We start from the raw sequence: 27602 nt of genomic DNA, 5'->3' as shown, positions 1-27602 counted from the left end.
TACACAGTCCTGAACCAAGTGGGGGCACGGACTGGGAGTGCTCGAAAACAACAGTGTATATTACCCCATCCTCTGTCTGATACGGAAGTGATTGACTGGGACATTGTTGGGGAAGATATAATCTGTAATCACATACTGTGCCTGTCCTGGGGAAGTTTGCTGGTGGATAGCATAGAAAGACATTTACTCTGTATCTAACCCCGTACTGCCTCTATCCTATTCTATTTTTTTGTCTGGGGATAGAGTAGAGAGAGCTTTGTTCATTGTCTGATACTGTTGTAGTTGCCTTTGGAGGATTTGTTGGAGATGGTGCAGAGGGAGCCTATCGTCAGGGGCACAGTTGAAGTAAGTTGCAGTATATTTAAAGGGGATGTGAATGTTTTGCATCCAGCCGTTGGAGAGAGGAACCACAAGTCAAATGTATATCTAAATAATTGACTGAGAGGTAGGAAACAGGCAGTAATGTTCAGTTTTCGTTTTGGGAATGGAGAAGGCTTGCAGTGGAGCTCACCAGGCGTTTAGACAATAAGACCAAAAGATCATGAGAATAAGGAGCAGAAATTTGGCCATTCTGCCCATCAAGTTTGCTCTGCCACTCAATCATGACAAAGAACATTCTCAATCACAGTCTCTCACTTTCTCCCTGTAAACCTGATTCCTCTTTGTACACAAGAGCTAATCTACTTGAGTCATAAATATACTTAATGACCAGGCCTCCATAGCCCTCTGTGACAATGAATTCGATAGATTCACCATTGTCTCTAGCTGAAAAAGATTTTCCTTTTCTCAGTTCTAAAAGGTCTTCCTTCTACTCAAAGGCTGTGCCCTTGAGTTTTAGTATCTCTTACCAACGGCAACATCTTCCCAACATCTATTCTGTTCAGGCCATTCAGTATTCTAAATAGGTTATTCCTGGGATCCTTGTTTCTTTTCTTCATGGTACATATAATTCACGTAGATCTTGCTGTGCAGGAGACAAATGCAATTTTGAAAGAATTGTAAATTGTGAGGTGGAGAGTTTCGAATTGCAAATATACATTGACTATTTGTGGGAGTGGATGGAGAGGTAGCAGATGATGTTCAAAACGCAGACGTGTGAGAGCAAGAGAGCGACATCAAGCAATCACGAGAGGGAGAGAGAGAGATGGAGCACAATAGAAATATGCAGGAATTGGGACAGGGACGAGAAAAAACAGAGATGAGGACAGATAAAAGAGGTTGGGGACAGTCCTCACCAAGGGAAAAAGGTCGAGACAGGGAAATCGGACAAAGGGCTGTACAGAGGAGGTAGGGAGTGCCTACTCGAAATGTTAAAGGAAGAAGGAAAGTAAAGGGAGGCAGATTTAAAGTGGTGCCCAAATGAATTAACGGCTAATGTGAAGGAAAGCTTTTGCATATTGTCAGTCGTCAGGATATGCAGTGTAGTATCTGGGATTGTGGTGGAGGCACGTACAATTGAGGAACAATGTATACTTATTTGCGTGAAAATGTTTGCTCGAAAATGGGAAATAAATTAAGAGATTGATACTGGGGAGATAAATCTGCTTCACACTTCATGAGTCTAAAAGTTTCCTTTTGCTCCCTAACACTGCTGTGGTTTGATGATTTAAAAGGAGTAAGAGATTTGGGAGAAGTACCCGTGTAATACCCTGGCATAGAGGTCGACGAGCGAACAACTGGGAAATGAGACTCGATAAGGTGGCATCATTAACACAATGGGTTGAAGAGTTACCATCGTGTAGAATCTCTACCACTGGTTTGGTTGGAGACAAGGGCCATTCAGCACCTCACCTCAAAACAGTGTTGTTTCAAACATGGACATAAGAACTGAACACCAAGGGTGAGGTGATAATGACTTCTCTTGACATTAAGGCAGTTTCTGTGCGAGTGTGATATCAAGGAGCCATAACAGTGCTGATGTCTATGGGTGTCCGGGGCAAACTCTCTTTTGTTTGGAAAACTATCTGGCACAAAGAAAGAGGTTTGTGATTGGTGGAGGGCAATATTTTCAGGTCAAGAACATCTCTGTAGGTTTTCCTCAGGGAGTGTCTAACGCCAAATCATCTTCAGCTGTGACATCAATGGCCTTGGTTCCATCAGAAGTTCAAATGTCAGGATGTTCGCCAATGATTGAACAATGTTCAGCTCCATTCCTCACATGTGGTATAGTCTAAATTGAAATGCAACCAGAATTTGTAAAATAAATCGAGCACTTGTCTGTCAAGGGACAAAGAACATTTGTGCGACACTCATTCCAGGCAAAGAACTTCTCAAACAAGAAAAGATCCCACAATCATCCTTTGACCCCAATGGTGTTCTCATAAAGGAATTTTCCTCAATACCAACATTTTGGGGGCTGTCATCTCGAAGAAGAAGGAATCTAACCCTCGCCTCTTGACACTCAATTTTGCTACTATTACTGAATACCCCAAATTTCAATATCCAGGGATGTACACTTGAACACACACTGAATTGGACCAGGACATATCTCAGCTGTGTTTGCACGAGCACTCAGAGGCTTGGAATCCTGTAATTAATAGCTCACCTCCTGTTTCCCCCTTCTCAAATCCTGTGCACTATGGGGAAGACACAAGTCAGAAGGGTGATGGGATAATTCCCACTTGACCGTATAAGGACAGCACCTAGACCACTCCAACGGCTATATAAGGTCAAGGGCCAAAGCAGCTACACCCTCCCTCACACTCCTCCCTGCTCCACGCGATGCTGAACCTTCCATTCAACAATCTCTCCTCCACCACCGAGGCATATGCACGTCAGTGTGTACCATCTTGTGAACCTTCTGCAGCCTTGCCGAAGAGCATTTTGAAAACTCATCACCTTTATCCCCTGGGGGCACGAAAGACAGCAAAGGCAAATGTGAAAACATCACTTGCAAATTCTGAGTCAATTCCCATGCACACTCATCGTCCCGATTGGGAGCAATACCTTCAGTGCTGTTGGAACCAAAACCTGGAAATCCTCCTCGTTAGCAGCTCTATTTGCATAGGGAGATCGTTACGTCTCACAGGACTGCCGGGGTTCACGATATCAACTTACCCCTACCTTGCCCAAGAATACATTCATGGTTGGATGATTAGCACTGACATTACTCATATGTGAATAAATAATAATCTTCAACTTGCTCATTGTGAGAAGGTAGAGAGAGTTACCTTGGGAACATGTCATGTTTTCTAATCTGCAATTATCTGCATCCTCGGAACCTCCCAGGTAGTGGGGCCCAAAATCTTGTAATATCCCTTACAATTGCTGAAATGGGCAGCCAACAGCAATGAGGTCTTCCGCAGCTCAGGGGTGGGGGACAAGGCACCTTGAATAGTTATGAAGGGCATAGATAGAATAGATTGTTCCACATGATGGAAGGATCAGTGACGATAGCACCATTGATTTATGGTAAGGGTCAGAATGTGTAAGAATATATAAGGCAACACTTTTCGAGCCCGGGAGTGATGGAAATCTGCAAGTCATTGCCTGTATGATTGTTGAAGGCAGAAACTCTATATACACAGAAGAAGTACTTAGATGTGCCCTTACAATCTCAATGCAAGAAACACTACATGCCAACTGCTAGAAAGTGGGATTCAATTACTTTACTGACTGGTTTTAATCATCACAGATGTTATGGACTGAAGGACTTTGAGCTGTTTTGCAGATCCCTATGGCTCTAATTACATGGCCAAACATGCTGCTGGACGAAGTTCCAGTTCTTTCTTAACCATCCGACAAATCTTGGCCTCAGCTCCTCCGTAAGTCGGCTTCCTCCATTGCTTGAAGCTACAGCTATATCAACAGCAATTACAATGAGTGTGAGGTAACTTATTTATCAGGCGTGTGAGAATCCTTCAACAAGTCTTAGTGTTTAAAAATTATTCATTTTCCTCATTTCAGTGCACTATGTAAAACAAAGAACTTTTCTGTTATTTTAACATTGTTTTATGTACCTACGCATCTGCCCTGCATCTCTCGTTTTGATCAATTAGTGGCTCATGTACTCTGTAACTTTTAAAATTCATTTCCATCACTGGATTTCTGTTTCAATGCAAAACATTTGTATACAAAGGAGCTATCAGAAACCATTTGCCTCGTGACAGAAAGAGCAGTAAACAATCTAAGTGCTCAAGTAGCCTTAATGTCAGCTCAGCAAAAACAAAACAATATTTCTCAGTGAAGCCCGCTGCAATATATAACGATTCCCATTCACTCAATGAATTTGTGCTGGAAACCACAGAATTGTCCTCCACACCGACAGAATAATAAGTTAATTCCCTTTGGAGATGATCGACATACAGGACATGTTTCAGTAATTCAAGAGGATGTACTCACTGGTACTTGCTGCTGTTAGTGTCCGCGGTAAGTGCTAATGTCCGCTATCAATTTAACCAACAGTGTTACACAATTTCTCTTAATGTCATGGGTAGTTCCATCTCTTCTTCCTTTCTTCCTTTCTTGTGTATGAGCTCATTGAACCTTCTCACAGTTTTGGATGTAACCATATGATACATTATTCTACACAGCAGCAATTAAATGTTGTTATATAACCAGCTCAGCACAGTTACTGCACGGAGAATGGCAGCCACTATTTAACCTCATCAACGTTTAATTTTCAGCTTGTCGCAAGAAATGCTAATAAATTGATTCAGGTTGATTGCGACTGTGAACCAGATGGAACAGTCAGAGATAGTTTGTTTTAAATATTAGATCATAAATGTTTCATTCATAAAAGTAGCTCTGTATCTTATAATGCAGACATGTGGCATTCCCTGTCAGATATGCACATACACTCACACATAAATTCACAGCACTCTCACTCTCCCTACACACAGTCTCATTAGCTCACTGTCTTCCTCACGCAGTATTCCTCTCAGATGTAGTTAACACGCACTATCTCCCTCTCTCACATACAGACACTTGCAGATTCACTTTCTCAGAAGCCCAGAATTTCACACACTCATTCTCACGCCCACACTGTCTCTCTCTACCCACATGGTGTTCAGTTGTTTGAACAATTACACATAACTTGTGCACATTCTGTCTCTTTCACACTCATCCATTCTCCTATATACTCCCTCTTTCACTCACTCTTGCACACGCAATCACAAACTCGCTGACACACAAAACCTCTTTCTCATACATGCATGCATTCCCACAGTCTCACATTTCGACTCAATCTCTCCCACACGCAATCTTTCTCTGATAACACCATGGGCTCACAGACATGCTCACATACTCCTCCTCCTGTACGTACACACTTGCATTGATATCTTCACACAGGTACTCATGCATACATTCTCATAAATAGAATCTCACATGTACATAACCATTCATACACAATCTCTTAGATACACCGATTTATTTACTCAATCTCTTGACCACGCTGTGTCAGACACATGCACATGCTGCTCAACCAATCTGATAATGCATCTGTCACAACTGCCTGAGAGAAAGTAGGAATGAACTTCCTTCTTTGACTGGTGAAATCCCTCTGATGTCGGGCCCCCAAAAGTGCCATTTGGAATGTGATTCCTTGATTTTGATCAAGCAGCACGAAATGACCTATTAGTTTCATTTTAATGTAAATGGTGGTTGCATGGCTCAGCAGGAAACATGTAGTTGTTTGTATTCGTTCATCCGCTGCACATTTCCATGTATGTGATGGTAGAGGAGGGTTTGAAAATTGCTGTTGGAGGAGGCTGTGCTGTGTTTTCTAGATGATGCACGATGTTGCTCCTGTCTGTCTATTGTCGAGGGAGTGTCGTGTATCCTGCTGTATAATAACCAACATGCATCCTGTTGTATGATAACCATGTTACCTTTATCAGATAACTTGGTGGCGATTGTGATTGTGTGCCATGGATAGTGCAGACTCTCCAGATGTGTCACTTGGTATTTCGTGGCCATGGCAACGGCAGATCTACTGGTATTGTTCCTCGACCTGTTACGCAGACATTTCCCAGTACTTTATTGAGAAGACTTTATATTCCTGTAGAATATAGTTGTGTGAGGACATTTACATTTTCCTGCTTTGTGCAGTGGAGGCAGATGTGAGTACAGAGGTGAGGCATACCCAGGCAGCCTTTCTGATTTTCCGCATTGCATCCCATACATGGAAAGCACAGCTACCATTAAACGTCAATGGTTGAGGGAGCAACAAGTTGTAAATGTGATACCGATTTTGCTGCCAGGTCCTGCTCTGTCCAGGATGGTGGGAAGTCTTATGTGAGGTCATTCCTATATGTTGTTTATCTATCCATCTGTTCATCTATCCATCTCTCCATCTATAGCTCTATCGATCTATCCACCTAATCGAGCTATCCCTCTATCCATCCATCCAACTATGCATCTACCTAACTATCTACCTACCTACCCTCCTATCTATCTACCTAACTACCTACCTGTCTGCCTCTCTATCTTCCTGTCTGTCTATCTATCTATCGATCTATCATCTATCTATCTATCTATCTATCTATCTATCTATCTATCTATCTATCTATCTATCTATCTATCTATCTATCTATCTATCTATCTATCTATCTATCTATCTATCTATCTATCTATCTATCTATCTATCTATCTATCTATCTATCTATCTATCTATCTATCTATCTATCTTTCGATCTATCTATCGATCTATCTGTCTATCTGTCGATCGATCGATCTATCTTTCTATCTATCTATCGATCGGATTGTCTATCTACTTACTTATCTACCTGTCTATCCATCTATGTATGTATCTACTTACATTGTATGTATAACTTTACTTACAATCAGGACAGCGACAGTGAGGATTCCATGTTCGGCATATCTACTGCAGTTCTGTGAAGATCCAAATGTCAAAGTTCATAAGGGGGGTGCTAGTACATGTGGTTATTGTGGACTTTCAGAAGCTTTAGAGTCGGCCCAGAATAAGGGATTGCATTTTAAACCTAAAGTGAACATAATCATGGAAATGTTCTGGCAGGAATGAAGAAAAATTAGCAAAGAGAATATTCAGAGGATAAATCAACGGGTCGATTTCCCAATACGTCCACATGTCGAGTAGGAACTGCAGAGATCAGAACTTGAGCTCAACCATTCACAACACATCAGGGATTCAGACGTGGAAAATAAAAGTAACGTCTCTACGTTTGTGTGCATCATAAAACTGGGTGGGAGGGAGCTGTGTAGCATGCAGAGTTTCTTAATTGTGATTTGGCCAAGTTGTGTGAGTGAATATATCCATGGCAGATGCAGTTTATTGTGGATGGATAGGCGAGAGAATACCTTCTCTGGGAACTGAAACAAGAAGACCAACTGTTATCTGAATGGTGATGGATTGGAAATGCAGCAGAGGCTCAACGAGACTGAGAGCCATCGTTCATCATTCACTGACAGAGTTTGGGGGAAAGCTAACCTCAAGCAATCTGGCGTAGTAATCTCGGAAATACTGTCTGGGTTACGATTCTCATCTTTTAGGCAAAGGGACGCCAGGATTGTAAGCTGGTTTCTCGTGGGATTGTATAAAAGGGACATTTTACACAAGAGACTATTCGGATTTTGAAATCACTTGTGGGAAAGAGAACTCTGTTCAGAAGAGTTGGGCTTCCCCTGACCAGAAACTGAACTAATCTGCTGACTGAGTGAGTAAATAGCGCCTGGTTTGAAATTTATAAATAGTGCATGAGTGCGCATGGCGGAAGCGTGTGTGTCGACTGAAGGGCTTATTTTTTACAAGTATTGGAGAAGGCAAGAGATATAAAATGCTGAAAATGGAAAATAAGCGATGGGAAACTTAAGAGTTGCCAGTACACAACCGAATGGTGCTTTACAACATACAATAAAGATAAAAGGGCAGAATAAAGTTGTAAATATGGAAATATATTATTGTCAAACAAAACTGGGGATGCAGAAGCCGAAGTTGCTCAGGGGAAGGAGACAGAGTGCCATAGACAGAAATTTGGTTAAAGCCAGAGGAGCACAGTTCGTTAATGCTCGCGTCATATGTCTTTCAGTCGAATCATAGTGAGTAAAAATGAACAGAGTATATGGCATTTTTGTTAAGAGATCTGATTGGAGGTCAGAAACGGCAACCGATCTTGTTGGACAATTAGTAAGAACCACCCAGGTGAAAGTGAGGACTGCAGATGTTGGAGATTAAAGTCCAGAGTATACTGCCGGAAAAGCACCGCAAGCCAGACAGCATCCTGGTGAAAAGGTACACTAGTTTCCGAAGGGGTGATAGTCTGTAATGTGCGTGGGAGAACTTTATAGACCGGGGCATTTCTAGTCTTACAAAAGAGAGGGCTGTGCTGTATATGATCCTACAAAATGAGATAGGCCAATTGCAGAGCATCAGAGTGGAGAAGCATTTAGGAAATAACGATAACAACTTAATCATTTTTGATCTTCAGTTCAAAATATGAAAACATCACTCAATGATTAAGATTGCATCCGAAAAATGAACAATCTTGTGGGTCAAAAATATAAACAGGAGCACGTTGATTAGAAACGCACAAGGTAGAAAAAACAATGCATGAAAATGGGAGAATTTCGAAAAACAGTTGGACAGAGTGCATGCTTACTACACGCCCATCAGAAATAAATTTTAGGCATCCAAAATTGTAGTAATCTGGATGATTCTGATGAGAAGATAAGAAAGCAAAATAAGTGGCATGTGGTGCATGCCACGATAATAATAGCTATCAGAATCAGGAAGCGTATCTCAAACGCAGCAGAGATGATAATACTCGAATTTGGAAGGCTAAGAGGATGCATCCGGAAAGGATAATATCCTGCCCTAAAAAATGTAGCAAAATGTTCTTCAACTATGTTAATTGCACAAGATTCGTGAAGGGCAGAGTGGGGTCATAAGGAACAAGTAGGATAAGCTGCCCATTCAAGGAATGGTTATGGCAGATGTTGAAAAGTAATATTTTGTAATTGCCTTGGTCTATTTCGAAGATGGTGCCAATGGCCTTATTGAAAACGTGGGTGTTGAGTAACTGACCATTCTCCTGACAGATTAAGAGGATGCAGTGTGATAAGGGCTCTCAGCACTCTCGTTCGAGAAGTCGCCAGGCCCGAATTCGGTGCTTCAAAATTACTGACAGAGGTGATAGAGCAAATTGCTAAAAGGTTGACAGAAATTTTCCAGACTTCTCTGAACACAGGATTAACGCAAGAAGCTAGACGATTACAAATATCATACAGTTGTTTCAAAAAGAAATGAAGAATAACACAGTAAACTACAGACCTAGCAGTATGATATCAAAAGGAGGAAAAATGATGGAGACCGTCATATGGGAGTCAGCTAAAAATCCACCTGGAAAAAATGTTAAGTTAACACTAGACAGTAGAGATGGCTTTGTTAAGTGCAGGTCGTGACTGACGAACTTAATTGAGTTTTCAGATGAAGTAATGAGGCAGTGGATGTGATCGTGCTGTGGATGCTGTACATGTGGATTTTCAGAAAGCTTTTGATGGAGTGCCACATGGCACGTTGGTTAATAACTTAAAGTGTTTGAGATTGATGGGCTTTTACCAACATGGATTAGAAATTGGCTGAAGAATAGGAAACGGAGCTGAGGTACGGTTGGGAAGTTGTCAGATTCAATACAAGTTGAGTGTGCTGTTCCCAATAGGTCAGTGTTGACAGGTTTTCACTTTTCCTGAGCTTATATACAATTTTCAGATTTTTGTGGAAGGGTAAACTCTCCAGATTTGAAAATGATAAAACGATAGGGAGAATAGTGAGTAATGAGGATTACGCTGACCATCTTCGAATGAATACTCATAAGTCGGCAGAATGGGTGGACACCTGGCAGATACATTGCATTGCCTAGGTATGGGAGACGATGAATTTTGATGGACAGAACAAAGAGAGGAAAACAGAGACTAAATGATAAACTTCGCTGAATGTTTAGGAGCAGGGAGACCTCAGGGTTAATGTGCGTGCAATTCAGTTGGTACTCAGGAAAGTTGAAACGTCTTAGAATATCATAGAATCCCTCCAGTTTGGAAACGCACTATACAGCAGGGTAGATGCGAAAGCAAGTCACATAGCCTTTTAAAATGTATTTCAGATGAATACTTGAAATTTCACAACATCCACAATTATGGGCTTAGTGCAGGAAAGTGGGGCAAGTATCGATTTACTACAGTTTCTTTTTTTGAGAATGCATTTTGATGTCGTCCAAGGGCCTTCTCTGTCGAATTGCAATCAGTATTTCTTGGCAGTTTAGTATTTTCGGGCTGAGGGACCTCATCTGATCTGCTTACTTTTGTAATTCCATAACAATGCCTGTGAGGGCAGAAACGCTTTAAACATTGAAGATGCTATTCGATGTGACCTGAGATACCAAGGTAAACAAGTCTTTTGAAAAACAAATGCTGGAATAAGGGATGAGAATACTGAGGTGTTTGCTCTTGACCAGTGCAAACTCATTGTTTCAAGAGCTTTTCCTTTGGTATTACGTTCAATGACTCGATGCCAAACAGACAAACAAATAATTCAGCATATTGGATGGTGTGGTAAAAAGGGGGATTCATTTCAATAGCCGTAGTACACGTGCCTTACTGAAATGATTCTTTTGCTTATCAGGGAGTTCTTCTCTTTAATCTCACATTCTTCAGGTTAATCTAACTTCCTTGCATGAAACACAGGCTGGCTGGAATACAACGTGCATTGTCTCTGCGTTCGGCAGGTGACTGGAGGACTGAAGCGTTCTGCCAATATCTGGAACACCCACAAGATCTGAAAATGTGTTGCTGGAGAAGCGCAGCAGGTCAGGCAGCATCCAAGGAACAGGGGAATCGACGTTTCGGGCATAAGCCTTTCTTCAGGTTCCTGAAGAAGGGCTTATGCCCGAAACATCGATTCTCCTGTTCTGTTCCTTGGATTCTGCCTGACCTGCTAGGCTTTTCCAGCAACACATTTTCAGCTCTGATCTCCAGCATCTGCAGTCCTCACTTTCTCCTCGAAGGATTTTGTCACACCCACAAGAGGTCAACCAACCAAGAAGCAATCAGAGAGACCCTGTTTAAAGGCTGTTCTCTATCAAAGCTTATTTACTCTATAGTCCATAGTGCTGGGACATCCGCAAACAGCTGTCTACTTGGAGACCCTGAAGCCTTCAAGATTCAAAATCGAGTTCAATAATCTCAGAGCGTTAATACTCCATTCCTTTGTATAGACACTATATGCGCTATCATGAAATGGGCAACATTCAGCACAGCCAACTCATTGTCACAAACTCAGATGCCCCATTATAGCCTGTACAGTGTCTTTTCTTGCCTGGCTTACCAATATCATTGCCTTTGCAGACCTATCATTTTATTTCCCTGTCTCTCTAAGTTCCTGCACTACTTATCTGATCGCTCATTGCCCCCCCCCCCCCCGCCCCCCCCCACCACAGCCGCATCCAACGACCCATCAGCAGCACACATGCCTAATTTTCCAAGCTGCTTCGAGTTCTGAAGAAGGGTGACTGCACTCGAAACATTAACTCTGTTTTCTCTCCAGAGGTGTTGACATACCTAATGTGTTTCTGCTACATTTTGACCTCACTCCATATACCAAAGAAAAGTATCTTTGGCTGACTTCCCTTTAAACTTTGCATAACACTTCAATTATTCTCTCAGATTTAAAATAAACAAATTATCCAACATTCTATTGTCTATAGTGCTGGTGTATCTGCACAGCTTTCCCCTTGGAGACCCTGAAGTCTTCAGGATTCAAAGTTGAGTGCAATAATCTCAGAGCATGAAAACCCCATTCCATTTCCACTCCATGGAGTTCAATGCAGATAAAGGTGAGGGCGATTCACTTTGGAAAGAATGGAAAGATTCTTGGTTCTGTGGATGTGCAGAGGTGCCTTGGTATACAAGTACATAGATTCCTGAAAGTTGCCATCCTGGTTCATAGTGCTCTTAAGAAAGCAGACGGTATGTTAGGTTTTATTGGTCGACAGATTGCGTTCTGGAGCAGTGATAGTTATGCTGCAACTGTACGAAACGCTAGTGCGGGCTCACTTGGAATATTATACACAGCTCTGTTCGCCCCATTACAGGAAGGACGTGTAGGCGTTGGAAAATGTGCAGAGGAGATTTACCAGGATGTTGCCTGGTCTGGAGGGAAGGTCTTATGAGGAAAGGCTGAGGGACTTGGGTCTTTTCTCTTTGGTGAGAAGAAGGCTAAGAAGGGATTTAATACAGACATACAAGAGTTAGATAGGATGGATGGTGAGAGTCGTTTCCCTAGAATGATGGTGTCGGCCTGTACGAGAGGGCATAGCTGCAAATTGAGGGGTGATAGATTTAAGATCGATGTCACAGGTAGGTTATTTACTCAGAGAGTGCGAATGGCGTGGGATGCCCAGCCAAACAATGTCGTAAATTCAGCTACATTAGGGACAATTAAACAGACCTTGGATAACCATATGGATGATAATGGGGTAGTGTAGGGGGATCGACTTAGATTTGTTCACAGATCAGCACAACATCGTGGGCCAAAGGGCCTGTTCTGCGCTGTATTGCTCTATGTTTTCTTCACTTTCATTTGGGCAATGAGTTGCAAATATCTACCACGTTTTGTCTGTAGTTACACTTTCTACTATCTACCCAGAATGGTCTACTCCGATACCTCAGACCATGCCCCGTGGTTCTAGAGCCACCAACATGTGGAGATGTTCCATCGCCAAATACCCTGTCTTTTTCTTGTGATATCTTGAAGATTTACAGCACATCTTTCACAGCATAACGTTTCAAATTCGCAGGAAAACAGGGCAGAATTTCGACGTGCTTTCCTAAAAAGCCTGATCCATGAAGTTCAGAAAACATTGTTATTTATCTATGCTGTACACCTTCAATGTGTCTGAACGTCATAACATTGAGGAAGTATTGAGATGCCCACTTGCAAGGCTCTTGTCCAATGGATGGGCATATGGGATTTGAACAGTGAGATGGCTAGCTTTGATTAATGCACGTGTGTATATTTTTCTCCCTGCAAGTTCGATATATCCTGCCCAAGGTGAGCTGTCCACATCTGATCACAGTACTCCAAGTAGGAACTACCCAAGCTTTTGTTTATGAGCACCGATACAGATATTTGAGTGAAGTGACAAATCCCCTTGTGGGGATTACTGAAACGTGGTGACAGGAAACTCACATTTGGGAGTTAAATATCCAAGAGAATGCAACATTCTGAAAGGATAGACAAGGTGGAACAGGAAGTGGAGTTGCTTTATTGATGAAGAATATCATCAAGGTAGTATTGAGAATTGATATTGACACAAAGGACAAAAAGCAAGGTACTCCTACCCCTTAACAGGAGTAATTTACAGGACCCAGAAGAGTACTTACAAAGTAAGGCATAACAATCAAGGGGGAAATAAAGAGGGCTTGTGAGAAGGGCGCAATGGCAATTATGGACGATTTAAACATATGTACTGTTAGGATTAATTAAATGGTTAGTATCGCCTCGAAGGAATATTCAGAGTGGAAGGTGGATTCGATCTTAAAGCAACATGTCATGGAGCCAACAATAGAATTGGCAACTTTTAGATTTGATGTTATGCAACATTGAAACATTGACAAATGAGCTTGTCGTTTACGATCCACTTGGAAGCAGTGACCTCAACATACTCGAGTGAAAACAGAGCCCTCTACAAGTGATTTAGTGTTGGGCAAAGGCAATTATGCAGGTCTGAGACAGGAGTTGGACAGAGAACTTTGGGGAAAAAAATTGAAGGTCTGGAAAAGCTGAAGAACAGAGGCAAATGCAAACAGAGGGAGGTGCTAAATATATTTCAATTGAAGTATATGAATTGTATAAAGATGCAAAATCATCCAGGAGGTTACAGAGAGCATAAAGACTAAACATTTCATGCCGTGAAGGTTAGTGAAGCTCGGGAGCTTTGGGAGTATTCAAAAAGTCAGAAAAGGTTAACTAAGGACAGAATCAAAAGAGCGACGATGAACCGAAAAGGGAAATTAGGAGAAAACATAAGCACTGATACCGAAAGCTTCTATAAGCATATAAACAGGAAGTGGATAGTAGAAGTAAATATTGGACCTTAGTAGGTCGAAAATGACAAACAATAATGACAAACTCAGTAATGACAGAGGTCGAAAACAAATACTTTGTCTAAACTTTCACAGTAGAACAACATAATGTCTTCACAAAAACTGCAGGTCCTGCAGTGAAACTTGACGAAATTACCACAACTAGGGATAATCTTTGGAGTAAATTGATAGGAATACAGGCAAATAGGTCCTGATGACCTTCTTCCTCGGATGTTAAAGGAGGTGGCATCAGAGATATTGGAGGCATAATCTATGATTTCCCAAAATTCGCTGGATTCAGGACAGTTTTATATGGATTGGAGGCTTACAAATGTTACATTCTTCTTTAATAGAAGAGATATCTGAACTAAAGCGCAGTTACTTTGACCTCTGAAACGAGAAAGTGGATGGAGTCAATCACAAAGGAGGAGTTAACAGGACACTTAGAAAAGCAAAACTCAATTTACCAGTGAAGCATGTTTTCATGAAGGGCATGTCATCGTTTACACGGTTGCCGGTGTTGTTTGAGGATGTCAGTAGCAAGATGGATAATGGGGATATGGTGGATGTAATATTCCTGGATTTCCACAAGGTGTTTGACAAACTGCTGTACAGAAGACTGATGCAGAATGTTCGATCCCAGGACGCTAAGCTTGAGTATTATCTGGGAAAGAGGATTGATTGCCTGACAGAAAGCCGAGTGTCTGGATAAATGGGCCCTTTTCTTGTTGGTGAATTGTAATCTATTGCTATGCCGTACGATTCAGGTTCCACACCTCAATTGTTTTCAATCTGTACAAATGGATTTCTGGCATTTGTTGCAAAAGGACAGCATTACAAAAATGAACAAGTGTTTTTTTTTATAAGACTTTAGTGAGACCACTCCTCAGTTATGAAGCTGCCTCTTCTCAGCCTATCTCTATGATCACATCTGGAATATTGTGTCTATATTTAGTCTTCTTACTTGAAGATGGATGTGGTGGTACTGGAAGCTATTAAGGGGAGGACCATCAGGTTATTTTCCAGGGATGAACGGGCTGAGATATGATGAAGGTTGAAATAGCTTAGGCTTGTACTCGCTGTACTTCAGAAGAATTAGAATCCATTTGATTGAGGTATTTAAAGTGCTTAAGAGCATTTATAAGCTGGGTATGTTGATCAGATTGTCCCCTATCTGGCACAGGCTTGAAAAGGAGATCTTAGAGTTAGAGTGAGAGGAGGTAGCCTCAAAACTGAGATGTGGAGAAGCTACTCTCTCAGGGTTTTGTGAATCTGGAACTCAATGCCCGACAGTTAAGTGGCGGCAGAATCAATCAAGAGTTTCAAGAAAGAAATAGATGTGTTTCTGATGAAATGCGTCATAGAGGGCTGTGGGGTTTAGGTAGGATTGTGGATTTGAGACGAGGTTAAGATCAACCTTGATCATGCTTAATGGCGGAGCAGGCTCTGAGGAATGATTTGCCTACTCCCACTTCTAAATATCATATTCCTGTGTTCCTATTGAAACTAAGCCACTGTAAATTATTCGCTGTATTTACCGAACTTCGTTTCCAATTTATGAGCATGACGTGAAGCTAAAGTATTTAGTTTCAGAGAGTAGCTCATAACCTACATGAGTTATTGTCCTGCTAAGCAGTTACAATGCATCGATTTTGAATACTTTAACAAATGGTGACATGGTGGCTCAGTGGTTAGCACTGCCTCAGCACCAGGGATCCAGGTTTGATTCCACCCTTGGGCGACTGTGTGGAGTTTGTATATTCTCCCCCTGTCTGTGCGTTTGTGCTGGGTGCACTAGTTTCCACCCACATTACAAATACGTGCAAGTTTAGGTGAATTGGCCATGCTAACTAACCCATAGCATTCAGGGGCATGTAGGTGCGTTAGCTGTGAGATATGCAGGGTTACAGGGATTGGCAGGGGATGGGCTGGTTGGGTTACTCTGTGAAGATTGGTGTTGACTCGTTGGGCCGATTGGCCTGTTTCCACAATGAAAAGCTCCAATTCAATCCAATCACCTGTCCAGTTGATGTTGGCACTCAGAGGTAACAGACTGGATCAGATGTATCCAAGGATTTTGCGTGGAGAGGAGAAAGTATGGGGTCACTAGATATGAGATTATATTCTTCCCCAGATTCTGATGAAGTGCCAGGAGACTGGAGGGTTGCCAACATGGCAACCTTTTTCTAAAATGGGTGGTAAAGCTAATCCTGTCATTTACAATCTTGTCTGTTTAACTCCAAGGAAGCTTCTGGCATCAATTATTTGGGATAAAGCTAGTAGACATATTGAAAAAAAGTGGGTAGGTTAGGAAAAGTCATGGTGAAATTGTGTGTAACGAACTTGCTAATGCTTTTTAATGAATTAACAAAGTATTGATGAGGGCAATGGTACTGATGGGGTTTACATGGATTTTCTGAAGGTACCACGCAACAGACTTGAGGAAGGTTGTCGTTCATAGGACAACAGTCAGGGATAACATGGATACAACATTAACGGCGTGGTGGGAAAGACAGAAATTGATGATTAATGGATATTTTTGGAGCTAGAGTAAGGTTTGGAATAGAGTTCGCAATATGTGAATATTGGGATCAGCATGTTCCGGGAAGGAGGAAGGACAAGGCTTTGTAAGTGATGCTTGGAAAACAAGGGAAAGTGTGAATTTTGTCCAAAGGGTAAAATAAGCATATCTTGGGCGCTAAAATCGGGCATGGCCCATAACGAACATTTAAAAAAGCAGAAATAACTCAAACAGGGAATTAGGAGAGCAAGAAGGTGCTATTAAATGACTTCAGCAATTAAGGTTAAAGAGTATCACAAGACATTTTGTACATACATTCAAAATAAGAGCATAATAGGGAGAAGGCAGGATGACTCGAGGATAAAGGAGGGAACATTCATTGGTATTCACCCAGAAGAAGGACATGGAGGATAGTGAAATTAATGCAGAGCATGCGAACATGCCAGGGCATTTTGAGATAAGAGAGAAGTGTTAAGTCTCTTCAAGAGCATTTAGTTGAATATGTCTCCAGGGCCTGATGGTATCTACCTCAGAGGAAAGTGAGAAAATGGCCTTGGCCTTGATGATCTTTGCATCCTCGTTCGCCAGTGGACAGATCCTGGAGGACTGGCAAGTATCTAACGTTGTTTTTCTGTTCAAGAAACTGTAGACCCGTCTCTCATCAGTGGTTGGGAAGCTGTTCCTCGGATGCTGCCCCTGAATTGCTGTGCTTTTCCAGCACCACTCTAATCTAAACGTTGGGAAGCTGTTGGAGAGCATACTTACTATGTATGTGCATTTGGAAAAGCGTGGCCTAATTAGGGACAATCACATGGCTTTGTGTGGAGAAGATCGTGTCTTACTAACTTTGAAATTTTCAGTAGGTGACAAAGGTGATCAATGGGGTTAGAGCAGTGAAAGTTGTCTACTTGCTTCTTACTAAGGCTTTTAACAAGGTCCCCCACAGTAGGTTCATACAGTAGATTAAGATGCATGGGATCCACTGTGACTTGTCCATGACCAGTGGTGCTGTGCACAAATCAACACTGGGAACTCTTCTGTTTGTGATAAATAGAAATGACTTGTATGAAAATGTAGTTGGGTGGGTTAGTAAGTTTGCAGATAACTAACAGATTGATGGAGTTGTGCATAGTGTAGAAGATTGTCAAACATTACAGAGGAACGTAGATAAGTATAAAATGTCAGCGGAGAAAAGGTAGATGGAGTTTAATTTAGGTAATTGTGTGGTGCTGCACCTGGGAGATCAAATGTTAACGAAAACTATACAGTTTTTTAAAAAAGTTAATGCCAGGGCACTGAGTACACTGATGTACAGAGTAATCTTGGAGCTCAAGTCCATAACTCCCTGAAACTGGCCATGAAGATTGGTAGTGTGGTAAGAAGACACGTGGCATGCTTGCTTTTATTGGTTAAGGGATTTATACAAGACTAGGGATGCATGTTGCAGCTTCATAAGATCTTGGTTAGGCCACAGTTAGTGTTGCAATCAATTTTGGTCACCACATTACAGAAAGGATAGGGTGGCTTTAGAGTGGGTGCAGTCGAGGTTTACCAGGATGCTGCCTGGCTTAGAGGGTATGAGCTCTCGGGGGAGGCTTGAAACACTTGGACTGTTTTCTCTGGAGTGCTGGAGGCTCAGGGGAGACTTGACAGAAGTATGTTTCCTGATCTGCTTTGCTTTTCCAGCAGTACATTCTCGACTACAAAAATTCGTTGCAAGAATCGGCTTGACAGTGAGAATCTTTTTTCCAGAATTGAAGTGTCTAATACAAAGAGGCATGCATGTAACGTGAGAGGGATAAGTTCGAAGGAGATGTGAAGAGCAAGTTTTCAGAGAGTGGAAGGAGTTTGGAATGTGTTGCCAGGGATGGTTTTGGAGACAGATACAATGGTAGCAGTTGAGATTCGAAGATAAGCACATGAATTTGCAAGGACAGGACTGGTGTGGACCAACCTCAGGCATAAGGGATTAGTTTAATTTGGTATCATGTTTGATGCAACACAGTTGGCCAAAGGACCCATTGCTGTGCTGTATTGTGGTCTGGAAGTGTGAAACTCTGAGGTAATTTCCATCAAATGTCTCATGCCGTTTAATGTCGCTCACTTCATTGCAGCTACTAAAGTTATTCTATTGCAGCACTGTGGTTCTGGCTCTCGCTCAAAACAGAAAAGAACACAGATAATGGTAGGGCCTTGGGGATTGCAGTTGAATCGGGAGTCGTTGGGTTGCAGGTCCATAGTTCCTTGAAAGTGATAGACTGGCTCGTAAGGAAAGCATTGTCACAATTTTCTTCATTGTTCAGAACATTGAGTACAGCAATTTAACATCAAGTTACAACTGTACAAGACAATGGGAAGGCCACGTGGAGTACTGGGTGCAATTGTGATTGTGCATGCTTTTGGACGGATGTCATTGAATTGGAAGGGTACAAAAAGATTTACTAAGATGTCACAGAGAATAGAAGATTTACGTTATAAGGTGAATGTCGATAGGCTGGGTTTTCTTTTAACCTGTAATGTTGGAGGCCCAGGGGTGACCTTACGGAAATTTACTACATCATGAGGCGCATAGATAAGGTGATATCCAAAGTTTTTCCCCCAGCTTCGGAGATCCTAAGACATTAGTTCAAGTTGAGAGTGAAATGATTTAAAAGCGACTTGATGGGGGATTGTTTCACACAGATGGTGGTGCCTATTTGGAATCAGCTGCCAGTGGAAGTGGATACAGTTACAAGAGTTAAATGACATATGAACAGGGACATGGATAGGAAATATTAGCAGGGTATGGGCCAAATGTGGGTAAATGGGACTATCCAGGGACGCGTAGATCAGGGGAATTAGCCATATGAAATGCAGGATTAAAGGGATACACTAGTTGGGTGAGTGTGGGTCGGATGCTTTTTGGAGCGTTGGTGTGGATCTGTGGATAGAATCACTTGTTAACACACTCTTGGTATTCTATTCTATGATCCCCAGTTCAGGAAATCTGGTTGAAATGGATAAGTTGGATCCGTTTCCGTGCAGTATGACTCTACAATCAGACAGTGTGTGACCTGAGTGGGGAAACACAACTCAGTGTATTTCAACATCTTTCTCACATCTGATAGAGTCATAGAGATATATACATGAAAACTGACTGCTCAGTTCAAATTGTCCTTCTTCATTATCCTATGTAGTTGTGACTCCACTTTCAAGGAACTATGAAACTGCACTCCGAGGCCTCTTTGTTCAGCAACACTCCCCACGAGCTCACCTTTAGGTGTCATTAAGTCTCATCCTTATTTGCCTTTCCAAAATGCAGCACCTCACATTTATCTAAATTAAATTCCATCTGCCACTCTTTGCCCCAGTGACCCATCTAATCAAATTCTTGTACTCTGAGGTAACCACCTTCGCTGTCCACTACACCTCCAATGTTTGGTGGCATTTGTAAACTTAAGACCAATACCTCCGATGTTCACATCCAAATCATTTATAAAAATGACGAAAAAAAGTAAAACCAGTGCTGATCCTTGTGGTTTGACATTGGTCACAGACCTCCAGCCTGAAAATCAATTCTCCACCACCACCCTTTATCTTCCACCTTCAAGTTAGTTTTGTATCCAAATAATTGTCCTACTATTCCGTGTGATCTATCCTTGCTAACCAGTCTACCATTCGGAACTTTTTTGAACACCTTATCCCGAAGTGAATAGATCATGTACACCACTCTGCCCTCATCAATGCTCTTTGCTTCTCCAAGAAATTCAATCAAGTTAGCCAGTCTCTATTTCGCACGCACAAAGCCATGTTAACTATCCCCAATGAGTACTTGCTTTCCCAAATACATACTTTTCCAAATACAATACATCCAAAGTCTGTCACTCAGGATTCCCTCCAACACCTGTCCACAACTCATGTCAGGCTCACCAGTTTATAGTTCCATTCAATTATAGAAGTAACAGTAGTTGCAATGACATGGAGGAAAGTTGAAAAGGGAATTTAATAATTTCAAAAACAAAACTTCCAATTATTTTTCTTTCAGGGCATTATCATTCGGGAAGGTGTAAGGCTGCTATGGCTGAATATTTTTAAAAAAAGAATATTTGATATATTCAACAATGACTGGAATAGACACAGGTATTTTCTTAGAATGACGAAAAAAAAATTCTCACCGGAAAAAGACTCCTGAACTCAAGCCAAAAGTTCACATAGGAGGAGGCAATAGGTTAGGTATTGAGCAAGATGCAGGAACCAAGTCACCATTTGGAATAAGCTTGTCCATCAACTGGCCCAATGGCTGGAATGAATGTGGACTTCTCTCCCAGCTGGAAAAACACTTCCATCTGAAGCACGAGACGCAAATCTGACATTACTTATTTATCAACCTGTCCAATTCCGAGGTGTTCTAAACATCTCCTAATAGTCATTCTAAATACAGATGAATGATTCTGCAAGGGGTTGCTCTTTTACTTCCATGAGATCAGCAGCAGAAGCAACAGCAACTGTGGTAGAGAAAAAGCCTCAGAATTGATGCTTTTCCACTCTATCTGAACCTCCCTACATTCATTCAGTCTGAGTCTTGGACACTAGGTGCAGCGGCGCTTGAGGCTGCAGGGCATGAGGTGAGTGTGATCGAAATTTATAAGGGTCACGGTTCCGCCTAGGTCGATGAAGGCGAGAAGCTGGCATTTGGCGAGCAGGAGAAGGCTGCGAGATAGACAGTCGTACTCAATCACTCACTATGTACAAGCGCCAGCCATCTGAAGGACAGCTCTCGATGTGGGGCTGTGGTTTTTTTGTGTCACTGGAGAGAAGGAGGGCACCTTTATAGGGTTAGAGATTCGATGCACATGGGAGCATAGGAATAGGCGTTAGTGTGGTGGGTGAGAAGGAAGAAAAGGAGCCAGAGTAAGCGATTGAGAACTGGTCAGTCATTTTAAGTTAGCTTCCAATGTTCCTGACAAAGGTACAGTTTAGTTATGATACATAGAGAGGAATAATGTATGATCTGTGCCAGTTGAGAGTGGTTTACTGATCTGAGAACAAACAGGCATATGGTGTAGGGCACATTGATCTGTACAGCTTGTGGCAACAAACTTCTGTTCAAGTGTTGGGTACCTCTTTCGCTTCGTGTTTCTCCATTTTCTTGACATCTAAAGAAGCAGCTGCTTGATGAGGACTACTCCTGGTCGTCAAGCAATTACAGTGAAGTGACAGCAAATTCCTTCCATGTCTTCGTGATGTATGACTTGGAGGGAATTTTGCAGATGGTTCCATGTATTTGATGCATTTGTCCTTCACGATGATAGAGGTTTGGATAGTACTGTCTAAGGATCCTTGTCGATGACACGCACTCCTGCCACTCAGTGTTGGTTGTGGAAGGAGTGAATATTGAAGGTGATGGATAGGATGCAACATGTGATACTGATTTGACCTGTCACTTATCAAACCTTTTCAGTGTTGCTTCTCCAGGCAAGTTGGAGATTATTTCATCATATTCCTGATTTGCGACTTGTAGATGGTGGATGGTTTCTACGTCTAATCTGTCTATTCCTTCAATAATGTTGTACCTTAAAAGAATGTTGTTTATTCTACTAATCTCCAGAGAAAACACGCCCAGTCTACTCAATTGCTAATTTAAAGGACAGCAATCAGTTTATTGAAAATTTCTGTACAACCTCTGAAGTAAATAGGCCAGAGGACCAGAAGTGCACACAATACTCCAGGTGAGATCTCATCTCTATGAAGAAAACTGAAAAGCTAACGTAAGACTTTCCTTCTTAATTGCTTTTTGCACCAACATGTTAATGTTCAGGAATATCTTGTTCCTTCTGTATCTCAATATTTTCAAACTTTACAATGGTAAAAGAGCTGGTCAGGTAATATCTGTTTCCCTGACACTTACTGAATGGTATGGTTATCCAGAACAGCTGCATCTGACATGGGGATTGTGAGCAACACCAACAGGAACAGGTAGGGTGTCCTCATTTTCAAATTTGTAAGCATCCTTGAACCGTACTATAGGGAACACACAGGAAAAATGGAAATGATGGAAAAAAAACAACTTGTTCAATTCATAACTACATTGGCAATACAGTGAAAGAGAGGCAGGGACACACATGTCAGTAAACAGAAAATGATTCACTATCGTCTCGGTGGTGCTAGCCCATTAATTAAGCAGTAATGCTGCTTATCTCCCATGGGCACGATTTTCAGGTGAAGATTGGAGTTTCTTGCAGGAGGTATACAGTTTAGCTAAACTTTCAGAATAGGTGCAAAGGCCCACGGCTCTCTTGGGGGTAGTTAGAGGAGATGTGTACTCAGACTCCAAGTACAACAGGACCGTGAAAATGTCCACAACAATGTGCACTTACACAGTACTTTTAATAGATTGATACGTCCCACATGATATTTCACAGGTTCCCAACATTACGTACTGATCACAAATTGAAACTGGTGTAGATCCAGTTATTCACAACACATATAAGCAACTTGGATTGGTGAATCAAACGTAAAGTATCCAGGTTTGATGATTATTCAAACCTGTGCATCATTGTGACCGATTTCCAGAAGGTCATGAGGCTTTGGAATGATATAAAAAGTTAAGTAAATTGTTAAAACCATGGAAGGGGCAAATATGAAATTGTCCATGTCAGTAGAAAGTAAGGGACAAAATTGCAGAGTATTATTGAAATATTGACCGAATGGAGCAATATTGGCATAGAGTCATAGAGATGTCCAGCACGGAAACAGACCCTTCGGTCCAACCCATCCATGCAGACCAGATATCCCAACCCAAATCTCTTCCAACCTACCAGCACCCGGCCCAGAACCATCCAAGCCCCTCCAAAGCATGGTCATATCTAGATGCTTTTTAAATATTGTAATTGTACTAGACTCCACCACTTCCTTTGGCAGCTCATTCCATACACACACCACCTCTGCGTGAAAAGGTTGCCCTTGAGGTCTCTTTTAAATCTTTTCCACTCTTACCCCAAACCTTAATACGGAGAGAAGGAATAGGCCTGGATACTTATTCACTGCAGCACAGGAGGTTGAGGGGTGACATTATACAGTCAGGAAGAACGTAGATGAGCTGAATAGCAAAGGTCTATTTCCTCGGGTATGGGAGTTCACAACTAGAGGGCAAAGTGTTCAGGTGAGACGAGAGTGATTCAAAAGGGACCTGAGGGCAACATTTTTACCTAGAGAGTGGTTCATGAGTGGATTGAACAACCAGAGGAAGATGCAAATGCAGTACAGTTACAACATTGAAATGGCCTTTGGACAGATGCATGAATAGGAAAGGTTCAGAGGGTTATGGACCAAAGGCAGCGAAATGGAACTAGTTTAGCTTGGGGAACATGATGGATATGGACAGGCTGCACCGAAGGGTCTGTTTCCGCGCGGTATGAATCTATGACTCTATGGATGTCCTTGTACTGATATCACGGAAATCCAAAATGAAAGTGCAGCAGGGTAGTAACATGTTAGAAAGACAAACCGCATGTTGACCTTCATTGCCCAAGGATTTCAGTACAGTTTGAAAGCTTGTACATTGAGACCACAGTTGGAGTATTATGTACATTGCTGATCCAGGTACCTATGGAAAATGATAACTGTTGTGAGGAGACAGCAGTAAGAGCTTACCAGAATAATTCTTGCTGTGCCAGGTTGGTCCTATGAGGAGAGTTTGGGGTTGGGTTGGCCTGCATTCACTGGACGGTATCTAATGGTGAAGTGTCTCAATGACGTGTATAGGATGCTGACAGGGCTCGGAATGCAATGATAATGTGTCCCCTGGCCTGGGAGTCCAGAGAAGTGGGCAGTGCCTCAGCAGACACACAGAACAACATTCCCAACTGTGATGAGAAATGTCTTCACTCAGACAATGATGGCCATCTGGAGACCTCTACCGCAAAAGGCTCTGGAGACAAGGTCATTCTGATGTTTTTCAAGAAAAGAAACATATCGATTTCCAGAAGCTGAAAGTGTCAATAGGTATGCTAAAAGAACAGGTATGTGACTGTGTGGTAAAGTGTCAGTCAAGATCATATTGAAAGATGGAGCAGGGTTGATGGGAAGGTCACCCTTTCTCCTATTGTCCATCCTCTCCTATTCTTAGCATTTATTGTCACATACTCAGCTTCTGTTCTGTCCTGGGCTGCTCTCCATTACCTCCTTGTTTACCCACCTATTTCCTATGTTATGGAACTGACCAAACTCCCTGGAGTTTCAAGGAGATAGCCTGGACCCTAACTTTTATCTGATTTAGAGGTTAGTGTAAGGTGCTGCATTATAAATGTGATTTTATGGGTCAATCTACTCGGAATTAAGCAAAAGACACTTTATCCTTACCCCACAGTTAGAAAACACTCAAAACAAAAAAAAACGTCAGATTGGAACAGTCGTAGTTACTGTGTCAGGTCAGTTAATGTGTTCCATAGTTAGGTAATTTTAAATTCCGCTTTCTTTAGTGTGTTTTTCAACTGTAGTGTTTCAATAAATTCTGTTTTGCTTAAAGCCAAGTAGTGTCACCAATTGCATTATACCGGGAATATCCATTTCACTTCTGCCTTGAAAATAGGATGAAGTTAGTGTTTCAGCTACCTTCTTAAAACATTTGGAGGGGGTCTGGCCAGATTCATAACAAAATAAAGGCTACTTACTCTGCTTTCCATGCAGCAGAATTCTTCAAGCAGACTCGAAGCATTAACTCTGGTTTCTTCCCAGAGATGGTTGCCAGTGATTCGCGGTTCACCGTATTCATTTCGAAGACAGTTAGGGATAGATAATTACAATTGATTTATCCAGTGACTACACCAAAGTACAAAAGCTGAGGTTTTTCCACTGCTACCTCGGAGGTTCGAAAACTGCACTCTCCCCCGAGTCACCATACTGCCTCTCACCACAGATTCTTCCAAAGTGCTAATCCAAGCATATGCTCATGCCTCCTGGAACACAATGTCCAGATAATCACCCCCTCAATGAGACGTCGGAATGAACGAAGTTCAGACTCCATTACACTAACGTTGAGCTGCTGTTCCTTGACCTGCAGGTATTTGCTCTGAGTGTTGTTGGTATGAATCACACAAGTGTGCATCAACCTACCCACAGTACAACCTGAAAAATATAATTTACCATCTATCCAAAAAGTAGTGTGCATTAAGAATTAAAATTCAATGGTTCAAGCAGGACCTTTTCCACATTTCGCTTACATTATCTTGTGTAACCCAGTGTTTGTAAGTAAAATGTTATGACTTCATCTACATACTTCAGATAGATAGATAGATATCGAGACAGAGAGAGACAGGTTGAGAGAGAAACAGAAAGTGAGAGAAAGACACAGACAGAGTGAGGGAAAGAGATAAGTTTGTGTGTTTGTGAGAGAGAGAGATGGCGAGAGACAGAGGCAAGAAGTAACACAGAGAGTAAGAGACAGAGAGAGAGAGAAAGTGTTAATGAGTGAGAGAGGCAATCAGACATGCAGAGTGAGAAAGAGTGACAAACAAGGACAAAGCGAGAGAGGCAGTAACAGAGAGAAAAACAAATATACAGAGTGAGACTGAGAGGAGAAGAATGAGAAAGAGACAGAGAGAGTGAGAAGCAGACAGAGGGAGAGAGAATGTGTGAGAGAGAGAGAGACGGAGTCAGTAAGCGACCAAGAGACAGCGAGAGAGTGCGTGAGAGAAACAGGGAGAGAGAGTCATAGATGGGAAAGAACAAGAAGGAAGGACAGAGGGAGCGACAATGAGAGATCGAAAGTGACAGAGATTATGCAAGAGAGATGTACTGTGAAGGACACAGACAGACAGTGAGTGAAAGGTAGAAACAGAGATATTCACAAAGAGAGAGATAGATGGAGAGAGAGACATGGATGCGGAAGATCAACAAGATGAATAGAAGGAGTCAGTGAGAGAGAGAGTTACTGTGTCTGCATGAACAAGAGTTACTGTGAGGGCGAGATGAAGACAGTGAGAGAGAGGGAGAGTGACAGAGACATTGAGAGACACTGAAAGAGAGAGTGTGGGAAACAGTGACAGAAAGAGAGTACGATAGTGAGATACAATAGTGGGGGAGAGAGAGAGATACAGTATGGGAGAAAGGGAGAGAGAAAGATGGAGAGAGTGAGGAAGTGAGTCAGAGAGACAGAGAGAGAGGTACTGAGACAGGAAGAGTGGGAGGGTGAGACAGCGAGAGAAAGCTAGAGAGATACATAAAGAAAGAAAACTGAGGGAGAGAGACAATGAGACAGGCAAATGTAAGAAGTGGGTAACAGGAATAGAGGGAGAGACACAGCGAGAGAGACATTGAGAGAGAAAGGAAGAGTTACAGAGACAGAGACACAGAAAGACAGAGCGTGACAGTGAGATAGAGTGTGTTTGTGTGTCAGAGAGATAGACAGTGTGAGCGAGAGATACTGTGAAGGACAGAGATCGAGAGACATAGTGAGATGGAGAGAGCAAGTCAGAGGCAAAGCAGAAAAAAGATACACAATAAGAGAGAGATAGCGAGAGAGACATGGGGGCGGGGAAGCAAGAAAGAGGAACATAAAGAGTCAGTGCCAGAAAGAAAGACAACATGTGTGTGAAAGAGCAATAGTGTGAGGGAGAAAGTAAGTCAGTCTGATAAAGGCGAATTGACAGATACAGTGAGAGACACAAAAAGACAAAAAGTGACATAGAGAGAGAAAGAGAGACTGTGGGAGTGAGAAATAACGTGGGGGGGGGGGGGAAGAGGGACAGAGAGAAGGAGGGAGTGAGAGTCAGACCGAGAGAGAGGGAGAGGTACTGCGACAGACAGAGAGAGAGGGAGAGTCAGTGACAGAGAGAGATAGAAACAGAAAGAACGAAAGAGTGAGAGAGAGACAATGAGACAGACATAGGGAAAGAATGAGAAAATGGACAGAGAGTTCGATAGTGAGAGAGTGTGTTTGAGGGCGACAGTTTAAGAGAGAGAGAGATAAGGGACAGAGATGCTGTGAATGACAGAGAAAGAAAATGTAAGAGAGACAGAGGAATTTAGAAACAGAGAGTCGACACAG

The sequence above is a fragment of the Chiloscyllium plagiosum genome, unplaced genomic scaffold, assembly GCF_037043375.1.
Source record: "Chiloscyllium plagiosum isolate Xiang-an unplaced genomic scaffold, Cpla_swu_hap1 HiC_scaffold_52, whole genome shotgun sequence".
NCBI classification, from domain to species: domain Eukaryota; kingdom Metazoa; phylum Chordata; class Chondrichthyes; order Orectolobiformes; family Hemiscylliidae; genus Chiloscyllium; species Chiloscyllium plagiosum.
The sequence above is the reverse complement of the archived record's forward strand: the minus strand, read 5'-3'. Positions refer to the sequence as shown.